The following is a 15,668-nucleotide window of genomic DNA, read 5'->3' on the forward strand; positions in this document are numbered from 1 at the left end:
ATGCAGCCTTTGGGTATTAACTTTCCGTAAGTAAAGCATGAAATAATTTCTTTCATCCAAGACAAAATGTGGAAGGCAGATGCTTTTCAAAGGGTTTAATTAATTATCTCAATTTTAGGCCACCCAAGAGTTGAGAGTAGAGTTGGAATCGAATATATAGATACAGCTCAAATGTAATGTGATGTCTGGAAGGCCTAACAATTTTCATAATTGAAGACCTTACTGGGTAATTTGGTGTCTGTAAAAGCCATGCACTTACCTAGGTTAAGAGGCTGAAGTTGTAGAGTGAACTCGGGTTCCTTGAGCCTTTTCTATTTTATTTTCCAGGTTCAATAAGGTAATCTCTTAAAGTTAATTGCCTGTAAAACACTTGCTTTCATTCAGTAAAATGTCAAGCCTGTCATCATGACCTGAGAGATATTTTTGAAGATAAATAAGAATATAAGAGAAAAAAAAAAAAGTCTGTAAAAGGTGGACCCAGGAAGACTAAAGACTAAAAGGACATTAAGCAGAAGCTTCTATAAATATTTACAACCCCTCAAACAGGATTAAAATACTTCAACCTGACATTTCACTGTGCTACAATTTCACACACGCAATTACATGGATACTCAATTTATTCAAGGAAGGTAGAACAGCTTAATCATATGTGTGATATTAGAAGAGACACGGATGCCAAGAGCAGAACTTGCTAGGTAGTCACTTAATGGTCTTATTTGAAGGTCATAAAACAATCTCACTTTTTATCATAATACTTCCTCTCCAAGTAGCCGTTGCCTAAGATGTCCTCCTCTGGATACCCAATGGATAAATGTCTCCCTTGATTATACTTACTCACACAGCCATGCTCTACTAGAACAACACTATTGAGGAATGTTCTTTAACAAAATCAAGCCAGCAGAACACTGAGCAAACATTTCAGAAAGCCAGTAGGTTATTTTTACATTCATTTTAGCATAAAAGCAAACAAAAACAGAGCAAAATGATTTCTATTTTTGAGCCCCACAATCCAAGAGCTTAGTGAAAGCACTCCAGAGTTGAAGTTGTGGATGAAAGATAAACTTAACACCTTAAATAGCTAAATAAGGGAGCAGGATTTTGAGGAGGCTGTTGTGGAGGGGTTCAAGTAAATTTTTACAGATTCTATTTTATGGGTGTGCAGCTTAGGCTCAGAGAAGGATGGCTGAGACCCTTCTTAAAAGTATCGCCTGAACTTAGGCAACTTCTGGAGGTATCACATTCTGTCAATTGCCAGTGAAATAGGACAGAGCATGGAGGGCGAGGGTGAGAATTGACAAAAGACGAGAAAAACGAAGACAGGAGATGGAAGGAACTCGGTCTCACTGAAGATGGTCCCGGGCTTACAGGGTAGCTGACTTCTCTCTTAGGTATTAATTTGATACAAGCCTGGCTCATACAAATGTGCTCAACACACCAGCAGCACCGTCTTCACTTGGGAGATTGTTAAACAGACTTGCAGAAGCTAAGGTCTAACCTCTAACCTACAGAATCTGTATTTGCATTTCAACGAAGTTCCAGGTATTTCACATGGACATGAATTTCAGAAGACCATTCCTGTTTGGCTTCTAGATACACTCAAAGGAGGTATTGATATGTAAAGTTGAAACTAATAAAGTAATTTTTCTTTTAAATAAATAAAATTTTGTTCTTGTTACCTGAGACTAGACAATAATAATATTTTGTTTTGCTGAATTTGAGTCTAAAAGAGTTTCCGTTCACAGGTCATAAGCTATGTAGCTGTTTCCCTATAATTGGAAGAAGACAGAAACTGTACTTTGTCTTTCATTAGCTAAGGCATTGGAAATTAGGAGATTTAAGTCAACAGATCAGTCTATTTTTCTCTCCTTTTCTACTTGATCGTAACACAGCCACAGGAAAACTGAAACATCATAATAGTGAGTTTCTTTACTTTGTTCTACATGAATCATGTGTATATTTGGGAAATCCTTTATGTCTGAATGTTTAACTTTTACATACTTATAGGAAATACGGTCCTCATACTCAAAATAAGATAATAAACCAAGAAAAGTCAAAAGCATTTCGGTCACTGAAAGCTAAAAATCTAAGCTAATGAGAAAGTTTGTCTGTTTCAGAGTTCAGAAAACGAAAAAAGAGACACCCTTTTTAGTATGTTTGGCCCAACTGCTTAAGAGCTGACCACACAGCCCAGTGTGCGCTCATTGTAAATTCAGAATTCTGCAGACACTTCCTGTTCAGACAGCTTTCATTTTTCATCTGATCCCAATTTTCCCACCCAAGATTCAGACCACCCATGACAAACAAACAAAATTAATACCAAGAGCTAATTTTATAATGAAAACAGTTTGTATATAAATGTGTGAAGTGCAGAACCGTCTGAGTACCCTCCCCTTTAGGATACAAGTTTAAGGCCAAGTTAGAAGTCTTAACAGCATCCAGTAATTTGTCTGCATATCTGAGATACAGAAATGTTCACATTTTCACGGTCATTATGGTTGTAAGTGCTGGCGAGCAGAGACATTGTGCTGTCTCTATGTTACATTAGGAGTTACCACAAATCATACCTGGATTTTAATTGGAAGGACTGATGCTGAGGTGATACTACTTTGGCCACCTAATGCGAAGAGCTCACTCATTGGAAAAGACCCTGATGCTGGGAAAGATTGAGGGCAAGAGGAGAAGGGGGTGACAGAGAATAAGATAGCTGGATGGCATCACTGCCTCAGTGGACATGAATTTGAGCAAACTCTGAAAGACAATGAAAGACAGGGAAGCCTGGCATGCTTCAGTCCATGGGGTCACAGAGAGTCAGGCAGGACTGAGCGACTGAGCAACAGTTACAACAAATCTAAAAATTTTCTAGATCTCAGTTTCTCTATATGCAGTAAAGGGAATAATGATACTTGTATTGCCTTCCTCATTGTGCTATTGTTAAGTATCAAACCTAACAGTGGATATGAAAGATCTTTGAGATGTATTGAATGCTGTATAAATAGAAGAGGTTGTTATAGGTGAGTGTGTTTTCTTAAAGACATTTTAGGATTTATAATATGGTGTGTATTCTGGGCTTATTTAATAACAATGCAATTTAGAAGATTCAATTCTGCCATCTATAACTTTCATTCCTTCATAGATTTTTCTTCAGTAAGTTGAAATAGAAATTGACATTTTTAATGTGCCAAGAAATATCTTTAAGTGACAAAAATATAGATATACTTTTTGTTACTTTACATGATTGGCCTTGAACAATTATAAAAGCACATGCTTACAACTTAGAAAGAAGGAGCGAACATATAATCACAAGCTCATTGATTAGTCTTTATTTTACATTTATCACTGTCACATTTGGGCATTTTATTCAATTTTGTTTTCTCAACAAATTCCTGTGTAAATGAATATACTTCATGGTTATCTTACACTATACTTAGAACACTGGGGCTCAAACTTGGAACCATAATCACTACTAATTTCAGACACATTAGAATCTTAGATAGTTCACTGAACATTCAATAGCAATATATTTTAGTTAATCAGTACAGTGACTTTAGCTTTTAGCTATACAATAGTTTCTCTATTGTCTTCACTGTGGAACGACTTTAATAATTTTTTTATTGATAAGCTTAGGTGATTCCCCTCAAATAAACTATTTTTATACTTTATTATATTTATAGTTATTTATGCATTCATTCATTCATTCATTCAGCAAATATATGTGCGCCTGTTTTATGCAACACAGTGTTCTAAGCATGGGGAGAAAAGTATGAGTCTATGTGCTGGTGGGAGGAGACATATAATAGAAGAGTGTAGTAAAATGAGAGATGTTCTGAAAGTATTACATTCAACGAACAGAAAGCAAAACCAGACGTCAACTTAGATAAGTCAATACATAAGTGTCTGTCTAGAAGGAAGTGTTCTGTGGGCAGTGGCCTTTGAAGAGGAGCACGGATGACGTGAAGGAGCCGCCTGTGCAGACAGAGGGGGGGACACCCTAGGCAGAGGGGACAGCTCGCCCCGCAGCTGGAGGAGAGCTTGAAAGGCCGGGAAGGCCGACATGAGGCCGTGCGGGGCGAGCAGGTGGATTCCAGGTGAGGTCAGGGTCAGGCCAGAACAGGAGTAGGGAGTAGGGTGAGGGTGCGTCCTGCAGGTCACAGTAGGGAATCAGGAGGTCAGCAGGAAAGTCACGGGACGCAACTGGAGAATTCTAGGCAAGAAAGTGACATGGTATATTTTATTTATTTATTTTCTGAGGACCCGCAGAACCATTTCGTTGTAGTTCGTGGATTTATTTGTTTTACTTTTGTCTGCCTGGGTCCTGGTTGCCAGGCAGGCTTTCTCTAGCTGCAGTGCACGGCCTTCCCACGCGGTGGCTCCTCTAGGTGTGGAGTGTGGGCTCTAGGCGACGCGGGCTTCTGTAGCTGTGGCTCATGGCATGTGGGATCTTTCCAGACCAGGGATCAAACTGGTGCACCCTACATTGCAAGGCACACTCCTAATCAGTGGACCACTGGAGAGGCCCGTGCTACATTCTTTATTTTAAACACTAGCTGCTCCACGGGGCACAGTTTGTAGTGGGAACGCGTGCACATGTAGAATCAGAGAGACCAGATAAAGCAGGTACGGAAATGGATGTGAGTGGTAACAGCGGTCTGGACACTCACAGCAGGGCAAGGTGTGCAGAGAGCCTATTGCATTTAAGGTCTCTCTGGAAGATAAACCCCATGATATTCACTTATCCTGGGTATGCAGGGGAAAGGGGAATCTAGAAAATGAGAAAGCCATGTGACTTGACCAACCTCATTGTTTCGATTAGTTCTTTTAAATGTAGGAAGCCCTCACTTTTACAGCCCCCTGGAAGGGAAGGAAGTATGTAAGAATCTTTCAGACTTCTCAGAACTCCTCTAGAGTTTCAAGAGAAACAGATTTTAAGCCAGGGGAAAAGAAACCCAGTCCCTGTGCATGTGTGAATGGGCTTTCAAGCCTCCCTCAGAAGAAAGGTATTGAAGCCACTGTGTCTTTATACTCTAGAACTGGGATGTGAGTTCCCTGGAGTGCTTGCCAAACCATTGGACACATGAAGTGCTTTGCTGATGCATCAGTTTTACTCAGAGATTTCAAAGGGTTGGGAAACCAAGTTTAATTTATGATTTTAATTTTTAAATGTATGTATTCATTATGTACAATTTATGTTTTTAATTTTTAAATTTATTTAAAATTTCATGTGCTTTAATTTTAATGTGTGTTATTTATAGTAGCATTTGTAAACTGTGAGGTAAAATTAAACATGCCCGTGCATTTTTTTTTCTAGATAAAATAGGAGGTTAAGAAACAAGCTCCTCTGAGGACTTCAGGTTTTGCCTTAAGGACAGGAGAGACCACTGAAGCATTCCCTTTAAAAGACTGCAAGTTTAGGGGCTTCTCTGGTGGTCCAGTGGTTCAGACTTTGCCTTCCAATGTAGGTAGTGCAGGTTCAGCCCCTGGTCAGGGAGCTAAGAACCACACGCTTTGCAATCCACAAGCCAAAACATTAAAAAAAAAAAAAAGACGCAGAATTGTAAAATTTCAATAAAGACTCTAAAAATGGTCCATATCAAAAAAGTTTGAAAAAAACACCCTGCAGGTTTGAGCAAAGATTCTTACAGGAGTGGAGATGGAGTATGGGTGAGCCAGGAGAGAGGCAAAGGGAACGTCTGATCTGAAATATTATAGATGTTGACGCACAGTCACCAGCAAAGATTTGCAGCAAGGTGGACGGATTCAAGAGGCACCTGGACAGGGTGATGAGCTGATATGAGCCTGGGGAAAGACGAGGAAGATTAAATAGTGTGCCCGACTTTTCTGTCTTTGCCGCTGGTGGTTCTGTTCACAGAGACGGGAAGCAATGGAAGTTAGATCGGGAGAGACGGAGAATGTATTGGCTGTGAGGTATTATCTGCTGGAGGTTCAGGGGAAAGACGTGATAGATCGACAGTCCCCAGCTCAGGAGAGAGGTCCGTCCAGGCCGCAGTTAGAAGGATGGAAATCACATGTGCAGAGTCATCGCCGAAGCCATGGGGGTGAATTCCTGACAAGAGAACAGAGCCTCTGAGAAAGGACAAACACACTACAAACAAAAAGCAGAAGCGTGGTTTCCCAAAGAGAGCAAGACGACGTAAACGGGGAGAAAGAAACCCAGGAATCTATGAGGTCAAAGGAAGAGATTGCTTCTGGAACGAGGGAGTGAGCGGCTGCACAGGTGTTCCAAGAGGGAGAGAAGGTGCACAGCACCCTGGACGATGAGAAAAGGGACTGCGTGGACGAACAGGGGTTGGCATGCAGGAACTAGCAAATGTGGACACCATGCACTTATAGCCACACCCTTTAAAGTTTGAGTTCTGTTTAGCAGCTCTTAGAATCTCAGCTCAGTCTAGAGGAGGTCGCCCGTTGGAATAATCCAAAAAAATGGTGGTGGGCAGAATGGGGCATCAGAAGGGAAACAGGGCGAGAGAGCTGAGGACACTGACTGCGCTGTAGAGAGTCACAAAGGGTGGGCTCTCACGGGAAGGAGCGTGAGAGGAAAGGGAGTGAAACGTGCAAGTGGATAACAGATGAGGAGAAAAGCGGAGGGGCCAAGAACTGGAGGCAGCAGAACCGGGGGCAGCAGTGATCAGGTTGGCAGGGCTGAAGGTGGTGGTTACAGAGCAGGCGGGCTCATTTTACAGTTTCAGACGCAAATTGTCCTAACCTCTACGGGATGGGCAGGGGTGACCGGAGGGGGAGTGGAGGTGGGTGTCATCAGAACTGAGGTCAGTGAACCGAGGTGGCGGACCGTTCCATACATTGCCCTGTGAACACTCAACGAAACCAAGGTGGCGGCAGGGTGAGGGATAAAGACGAAATCCGAGAACCTGAGGCCTGGTCCCAGAGAGTGGGAAGGACGGGAGACGTTGATAGATAGTGGTCAAGAGGAGTTAAGTAAACGTGTCCCAACACTGGGAACCTCAGCTCAGTGGGCATCAGCGTTCCCATGAGTAATCCCCACCAATCCTGGGGAGACTCTGTGATCTCAAAAGCATCTCCCTCCTCATTCTCCAGTGTCAGCCTCACTCATTAGGCTCTATTTTAAAATGTTGTTTTTAACACCTCAGTGTTATCTCGCTGGATGTGTTTCGGATTGGGTAACTGCTTGGGAATTGATCACTATAAGACAAAAAACAACATCAACACATATTTATCTCATCTCTACTATGAGAAGCATTATGAGGGATTAGAAAAGAGGGAGATACTGCCCAGCCTTGAAATAAATTAAGTGAAGAAACTTCCTTAGTGAAAATAGGATCATGTAGGTTCTATACGAGAAGGCAGGCTTAGAACTGAATTCTGGATGGCAGGAGGTGGTGACAAAGTGGAGAAACAATACCACTCAAGGAAAGTTCAAAATTAAGACAAAAATGATCTTCTAATTCTACCTGTGCATGCATGCTCAGTTGCTTCAGTCATGTCGGACTCCTTGTGACCCCATGGACTGTAGCCCTCCAGGCTCCTCTGCCCATGAAATTCTCCAGGCAAGAATACTGGAGTGGGTTGCCATGCCTTCCTCCAGGGGAATCTTCCTGACGTAGGGATTGAACTCGTGTCTCTTATGTCTCCTGCATTGGTATGTGGATTCTTTACCTCCGGTGCCCACCTGGGAAGCCCCTAATTTCACCTACTCACCTACAATTAACCTAGCCTGCAGTCCTTTGCTTTGGGCGGTGGCATATATCCATATATTCCAGAGCTCAGGTGAACATGCTAAGTGATGACCTCCAGCCTCCAAACAGATCCCCCAAGGCCAGGCGGTCTGAATGGAAGTTTCCTTTACTTCTTGTGATTGGGCTACAGTGGGGGATACATTCAGGAAACTCCACAAGGGCCCTCAATGTTGGAAAAGGATCCAGGGTTTGCCTTATCCTACAATTTGATGGGTTTCAAACTCTAGACCAGTCATAGGACATGAAGGCCCAGACCAACGTCCTGGATGAATCTGTGCCTTCAATAAACGTGGAAGCTTCTATTGTTGCAGGACATTTGAGGCCTTTTGAGGGGGCCCAAAGGCGAATATGCCTCCTCAGCTGTTCCACTAAAGCCAACGTACAGTCACTTAACAGTAATATGTAGGTCTGAACCGAACACACTTGGATGAATACAGTGGATATTCTCCATACATGTGAAATATTCAAATGTGCCACACCAGAAAGGGAATTAATAAAATGTATTCAACACCCTAATGAGAATCCATGTGGTGTATAAACTGGAGGAGAGCTGGCTCGAATCAAGTGCCACCAATCACCCACTTTATGAACCAGCATCATCCTCACCTCCTGTTGTCTGATACTGAGACAACAGGAGAGCCACCTCACTGGCCTTCCCTGGGGGCTCAGTGGTAAAGAATCCACCTGCAATGCAGAATACCCAGGTTTGATCCCTGGGTGGGGAAAATCCCGCGGAGGAGGAGGGCATGCAACCCACTCCAGTATTCTTTCATGGAGAATTCCATGAACAGAGGAGCCTGGCGGGCTACAGTCCATGGGGTCGGAAAGAGTCAGACACGACTGAGCGACTGAACACATCACACCTCATGGTTGTCATAAGGACGGAAGTAGGTGATGGGAGGTGCTTGGCACATTACCCGGCACACACAGCAGGAAGGTGCCTGCAAGGGAGGACCACTATTAATATTCAGGAAGGTAACATCTCTCGTTGACAAAGCTGACATGGGGGTCAAAACTCCAATAGGGGTTCTCATCAAGCATTCCCATGGTTATAAAGCATCTGAGTCTGTTTTTGCCTCTGAGAAATGAAAGTAATAAAACTGACCTTGTGAGCTGCTGTAGCAGTCAGACAAGAGTGACCGGCTCCTCGCAGGTTTGCAAGGAAAAGCACCCGGGCACCTCTCGCTTTGTTGTCCTCTTTACGTGTTGTACACAGGTCTGTGGATCCTGAATCCAGGAAAATGAGTAGAGAGGTGCAATCTGTGAGAGCTCGCCTTCTCACCCTGGGAAGGTAGGGTGTGATGTCACGGTCTCTAAGGGAACCCCCCCACCCCACCGCACTTAAATCTTTGCAAAGGCACTGGAGAGTTTTAGGGATCAGCTGCATTAAATAATGCTGGGATAACTGAAGAGTACCTTCTGCCTGCCCATTTGATGCTCATTTTGCATTATCCAAAAAAGTAAATGAAGGAATGGTTTTGGAAAAAGGATCTTTTTCCTTCCCTGCTTAGCTGAAGCTTCTTTGATATTGTTAGCTTTTAATAATCCCCCGCCACAACTTCTCCAGACTGTAACAGCCACTCAAAAAAGTTTATTCCATTCCTGGGCGTCACTAATGGACAATTTAGGCTGTTGAGAACTGCAATTAAGCTTCTTTCAACATCAAAATCAACTCTGAGAATTCATCATTGAAGAAAAATTGATTTTGTGCTTCCAAACACAACTGACTTCAGCAGAGAAATGAGATGAACATTTACCTTCTGTCATGTCTAAAGTTAATCAGGGAAAACACACACACACACACAGACATACACACACACAGACACACACACGCACACACACAGACACACACACACATACACACACATACGCACACACAGACAGACACACACACAGACATACACACACACAGACACATACACACACATACGCACACACAGACACACACACACGCACACACAGACACACACATACACACACACAGACAGACAGACACACACAGACACACACACACACACGTTTTCCTGACAGGCAAACAAGCAAATCACAGACAGAAGGGCAGGACAGGGGGATAAAAAGGGAAAAAACATCTTAAAAAAGCTGGGCTTCCAAACCCCTCCCAGCAGCCTCTGGAGGATGACTTCAGTGGCTCCCTTAACTAGTTCTGTCACTGTAAAACCCTACAGTCATTCTTGCACACATAAAGGACAAATAAGCTGGAGAGGACGACTCAGACGCTTTCATTTTTAACTATTCACCAATGGAGGAGAAGGCAGAATGCCTAAGCTAGGTCTCGGTGGCCAATAGGGTAGCTGTGTGTCTCCCACATGACTCGCTGCCCCTGTCTTTCACATGGGCTGTAATTTAGTTCAATTCAGAACTGCAGATAGTACAGGCTTCAGAGCAGCCAGAGATGCCTGTGCACAAGTGCCTGAGCTCCGAGGGACTTTGGGAAACACTTGGCTATCCCCCTCCTGCCTGGACCCCGGGACTCTGCACCTGCAGGACAGACAGCCCGGCCGCCGCCTCTGCCGTGCCTCCGGGGACGAGGAACCAGCACAGATAACCGTTTGGAAATGGTGAGTATCCATTTCTCTCCGTCCAGTGTGTTGACGAAAATAGTTTTGTCATAAGCATCCGATATGTGAAGATTTTTTTTTTTTTAGTACTCTTTGATGTGTGTCTAGAAGGCTATTCAGCTGGCAGGGAAAGGTTTCAGAAACAATTGTTGCATGCTGGATTCTGTGAAAGGGAAAGAATGAAAAATAAAAGTCAGGCATTCCAAGAGTAGCTGCAGGAGACTGCCCCTCGAAACATCGCTCCAGCACGCTGCTTTGTTCATAAGAAAAAAAAAAAAATGAAGGCACACACATATGTACTGACTTCTCTTCTTTTCGCTCTTAATGCCTAATCAGATTTGATCTGTCCCCAAGAAAAATAAAAGACAAACTTTGCTGACTCCACAGATGAGGGTACCATCCACTCTCCAGACATCTGACAGTTATTATAATTAGCTATGAAAGACGGCTTAGACACTTGGGGGCAAATAGCTCTTAAATTCTGAACAATGGCTTCAAGCCAGGGCTTTCTTTCTATTTATTTTTTAACCACCACTTTTCATGTTCTCATCGTGATAGAGACTGAACTGGTCTCAGGGTTTTCGTCTACAAATTGTGAAATCAAGTCCGGGCACAAGGGGAAGACTACTGAAAGTGGCCAGTGTGAAGACAGAGGAAAAAGACAGCTTTCTGTCTAGGGATCCAGGCTTCCGTGTATAAAGATTTTTTTTTTTTTTTAATTCCTAACAGGGTGGAGGATGTGGGGGTGGGGAGGAAGCATGCGGAAGCTGCTTTATAGAAGAATGCTTAAAGAATAAAGTAATTTGGGATTTCTTGACTAGCACACAAGGGTACGGTTAGCATCTAAGTCACATTCGTGGTGAGATTTTTTTTTTTTTTGATGGAGTTTCAAACAGAAGCAACATACAAAGCACCTTTTTTATTTATAAAATAATTAGAAACAAATGGGGAGGAATGATCCCGCATTCCTGCTTTCTTTTTTACATCCAGTGAGGGTAATCCAGCCAGGCACTATGACTGCACTTCTAGAATCATCCAAATCCTTAAAAAGTTATACGCTAAGTCTCCCAAGAAATTAAAAGGTCAATCACATCGATGTGATTTTTCACTGATGAAGACTCGGACCGGCAAAACCTCCAGCCCAAAGGGAGTTTGTGAGAAAGCCCCGTGCTCCTGATTTTTGAAAGAGAATATTAACTCCATCAATTATGGAAGGGAATTATTCAAAGGCTCCAGACATAACTAATTATGGCTTAAAGAGATCCACCAGAGCCGAGCGAGTGTTCTAATTATAAAAGTCCAAGACGGTAGGAGTCATTTTTTTTTAAGAGGACTTGGACACACATTTTCGCATCATCTTTTTTAAATACACCATTTTTTTTCTTTGTCTGCTCCTGTTATCCGCACCTCCCCCACCGCCGCCCACTGTGCGCCGAGACACCTGAAGGCCAGACATAATGATCAACAGAGCCCGGCCTGTCTGGATCCCAGCCAGGTCCCCCGCTACAATCAAGGAGCCTGCGTGCAGTGCATGCCCGACCTATCCCACTGCTCTGCAGATCTGGGATGGAAGTCTTAGACAGACTGCGGAAAGATTAAAGACAACAATATCCCCTTTCTCCTACCCCAGACGGCCTCGATTTTTTAACCCCTTCCTTGCCTCCAAAACCAAGAGGTCTTCTCGGAGCCCATGCACGTCCCGCAGGGACCCTCCGAACTCCCACACCCTATTCCATAGACGCCCACGCCTCATTTGGTACAGAAATCGCATCTCCACAGACCCACCGGGATATTTTAGGATTCACAGCGGTGCTCACAAAACAAAACGCGGTTTGCTGGTGCAGGGAGGAAATGCATTTCTGAATGAACTTGAGCCGTATGCAATCCGGAGAAAGTCAAAGGTCTGTGGAAAGATTTCTTGCAAACCTTGCAGAAGGTTATACTGGTTTCTGATGATGCTGTTCTTTAAGCATCTCTCTCGCTCTCATGCGTGCACACACACACACACACACACACTCACTCCCAGAGACACACTCAGCCAGACACGTATATCATTCTATCGCAGAGAAACCCAGGTTTGCTGGTGATGTCATCACATATAAAATTTCGCCTTTGTGGGCAACATTTTCAATCACCTAATCACCAATGTCTGCTGGGTTTGTGCCCATAGGAAGTTCTCCTGTTTGTGGGGTTAACCGACACCCACAGGAAAGGACCGTGTTATTTGCAACTATCTTTCTTTTGAAGATGTGTCGTGGGGCGGGATGGCCATATTTATCAAGATACACGCAGTCAGGCAGAGTTTCCTGACCCTGGGCAGCCTGATTAACATGCTGGTTGAACATTTCAGAGGTGGCTGAATTTCAATGATGTAAATAGGATGTGGAAATGTGGAGCATTTTGAAATCATGTGGATAAAAATGCTGCGGTTCTGATATCTGTTATGACTTGGTGATTTTTATTTGCCACTCAAATTTTTGTCCCCTATTCAGTCATTTTTACTATTTACTTATTGCGAGAGGGAAGAACCTATACAAATGATTTTTTAGAAGTAACGCTCTGTTCGTGTACTTTGGGGTAGATGATAGTTGGGTTAAAATTTTGCGGGGTGGTACAGCATTTGTATTTATTTTCAAGTCTATTTTATGGGTCTTACACTATACAGTTATAACCAAGTGACTGTTCACAGATTTTTAATGATGTGTGTATTTAAGTACATGATTTTATTTTAACTGAACTCAAATAGAACAAAGTTTCGTAATTTTACCAAAGCCCGTTGCCATATCTGAGACATAAACACAGAACAACTATGTATACATAACGTCTCTTAATTACCAAGTTTTGGTCTGTAGTTTAAATTAATCTTCATTAATATAGAATGACTGGGTATATTACCCGTTCTTATATACTGAGTATTTGACACGTTATTTTTTTAATTTTGGAGTTTTCTCTTAATGCTTATTTCTTGCACACTGAAAAAGGGTTAACTTTGAAAGGTTTTCAGATCGCATGTACACGAACAGCAGTATTTATTTAACACAAATTAATGAGATTCATTTTGTTGCTGTGACATGTGATTCTTTCAAAACAAGTGAAAAGGTGTCTCGTTCTATTTTGCTTTCATGTTACGATTATTGATAAAAGTATACAGCCTAAAGAACTACCACATTTTGAGTTAGAAAGAGCAAGCTACACAAGTTAGGTGACATTCTGTGGGGTAAGACTCCGGTGTGAACTAGTAAATAACTTTTCTGAGACATTCTTGGACCTGACTCCATAATTTTTACATAAACGGATCTCCCAACATATAGGGGAGTTCTTGCCTGAGGATGAATTATAGAATTGTTTTTATCAAAGGTTAAAAAAACAAGCAAATAGTTGGATTTAAATTTCACCTACTTTCTAAAAGCAAAACAGAGCATGGCCCGCTGGGAATACATGTTACTAAAAAGTCATCTTCCAAAGAAAAGAAGATAATGGACTTGATTGAAATAGTTGAACTACGTAACGCCAATTCAAGAACAAATGGTTTTTCAGAGCATAACAGAGAAAGAACAATTTACTATGGGACAGCTTATTCCTCTCACACAATAGTAATGATTTATTTGAAATGGCAGAACAAACATAGTAAATACACAAGAACAACCAATGACATCTGATGTCAGGGGTCCATCAGGATTCTTGTGTTTCTTGGAATAGAATATACCTAATTCAATTATTTATCAAAAGACTAGCTGAAACCTGTAATCTTGTTTAACATGTGTTGATGTTACAATCCTATATTTTTGGACCTGCATGTAGCACATGTAGTCGATGTAAAGGACACATTTTAACGTAGTCTTATGGCAAAAAATAATTATTAAAATAGTGTTATGTTATAACCAGAGTTTTAAAGATGTTCTTGAGTCAGTTTATTAACATTTTAAGACAATGAAATTTGGGTGGTGATGCCAGCTAACTAAGTCTGTGCTCAAATACTGGCTAAATGAAGGTATTGATGGTATAATTCTTGCAAATGCCTCATATCAAAAATATTTTTATTATATTGAACCATAGGACTCTTACTTGGCAAATGGCAAAAAACATATTTTTTTTAAACCTTTTCTGTTTTTTACCATTAGGAAGATGATTTCTGAAAGTGGTCTCAATTTGTAATTTCTTTTCATGAAAAGAGAGATTTGGGTTTGGTTTTGTTGTTTTCAAACTAAGCTTTCAGGCATAGGGCTTGGAAGTGTTCCGAGTGGATGCCCAGGCGGGCACCGCACAGGGACTGCGCAGGAACCCACTGCCAGTCTCGAGGAAAGAAGGGGAACTGGTTTGGTTGGTTGCTTCAAGCCTGAGGTTTTAGCCTTCCAAGCCTCCATGCAGACTGCACTCTAAATCCATCTGAGGGAAAACTATCAAAGTCATTTCACCATTTTCGAGAGGTCCACGGGCCTGTGGATACCCCACGAGGGAGATGTGTCTGAGGAGTGATTGAGCGCCCTGCTACTGCCTGAGACCCCGGGAAGCTCAGGGAGGCGCTGAGGTCAGAGCGGCTCATGAATCACAGATAGGAAATGAGCTGTGTATCGCATATTGGGAGGCTTAAGGAGGAACGTTGGGGACATTTTACAGTAAACAGATTTGGGGTTGATTTTTGGCACACCTTTTGAAGCATCAGTGCGGCAGTTCAGCTGAAATAACTTTTTATACGTATGGCTAAGACCAGATGGCCCTGCGCTCCTTTCTTATTTAGATGAGATTTTCCTTTCAATAACATCTTTCTTCCTGACCTGTTTAAAAATTCCAGCGAATGAAATCAGCACAGGATTTTCAATTCTAATTGACCATGTGCAGAGGAAGGGCCAGTGGAGAAATAGTGGAAGCATTGTGAGCCTCCTTGCCTCAGTTTTGTCTTTGTGTTTGCATCTTACCAGCCAATCTAAACGAGTCAAAGATGTTTCATTTTTACTAATATTAATATAGCTGCAAAGTTAATCCTCAGTGCAAATTATTTGAGATGACCGTTTCTGCCGTTTCATTATAATTCATTTTTTTTAAGTTCTCAGGCACTTCCGTAGTCTCTCAACTAGCAGGAAAGCCATTTATTGGTTAAAAATGCACCGAGATTTAGCATACTGGTTGAATTCAGATCAAAGAGGGATGATGCTAAATTTATTTTCCTTGTCACTTGAATAAATCATCATTATTGGAACATACATATATATATTGAATTTACCATGAAAATATCCACTATCTAAAATTCTTGGTTCATGATATGTATAGTTATTATATAAAGAAAAGCTGTATTTTTCTGGACATTTCGTTTAGACTTGGAATTAAAAGATACATCAAGAATTGGATATAATCTGCAGAG

General features: G+C 42.0%; 1 long non-coding RNA gene across 2 annotated transcripts in view; it reads left to right on the top strand.

The window, feature by feature from the left end:
• Positions 1–10,093: 10,093 nt before the first annotated feature.
• LOC138991231 (uncharacterized) overlaps positions 10,094–15,668 on the top strand; it is a 53,366-nt gene continuing 47,791 nt past the window's right edge. For both annotated transcript variants that reach the window (XR_011467198.1, XR_011467197.1), the window contains exon 1: positions 10,094–10,309. This is a non-coding gene — a long non-coding RNA (uncharacterized lncRNA). The remainder of the gene's footprint in view (positions 10,310–15,668) is intronic.

The sequence above is a fragment of the Bos mutus genome, chromosome 16, assembly GCF_027580195.1.
Source record: "Bos mutus isolate GX-2022 chromosome 16, NWIPB_WYAK_1.1, whole genome shotgun sequence".
NCBI classification, from domain to species: Eukaryota; Metazoa; Chordata; class Mammalia; order Artiodactyla; family Bovidae; genus Bos; species Bos mutus.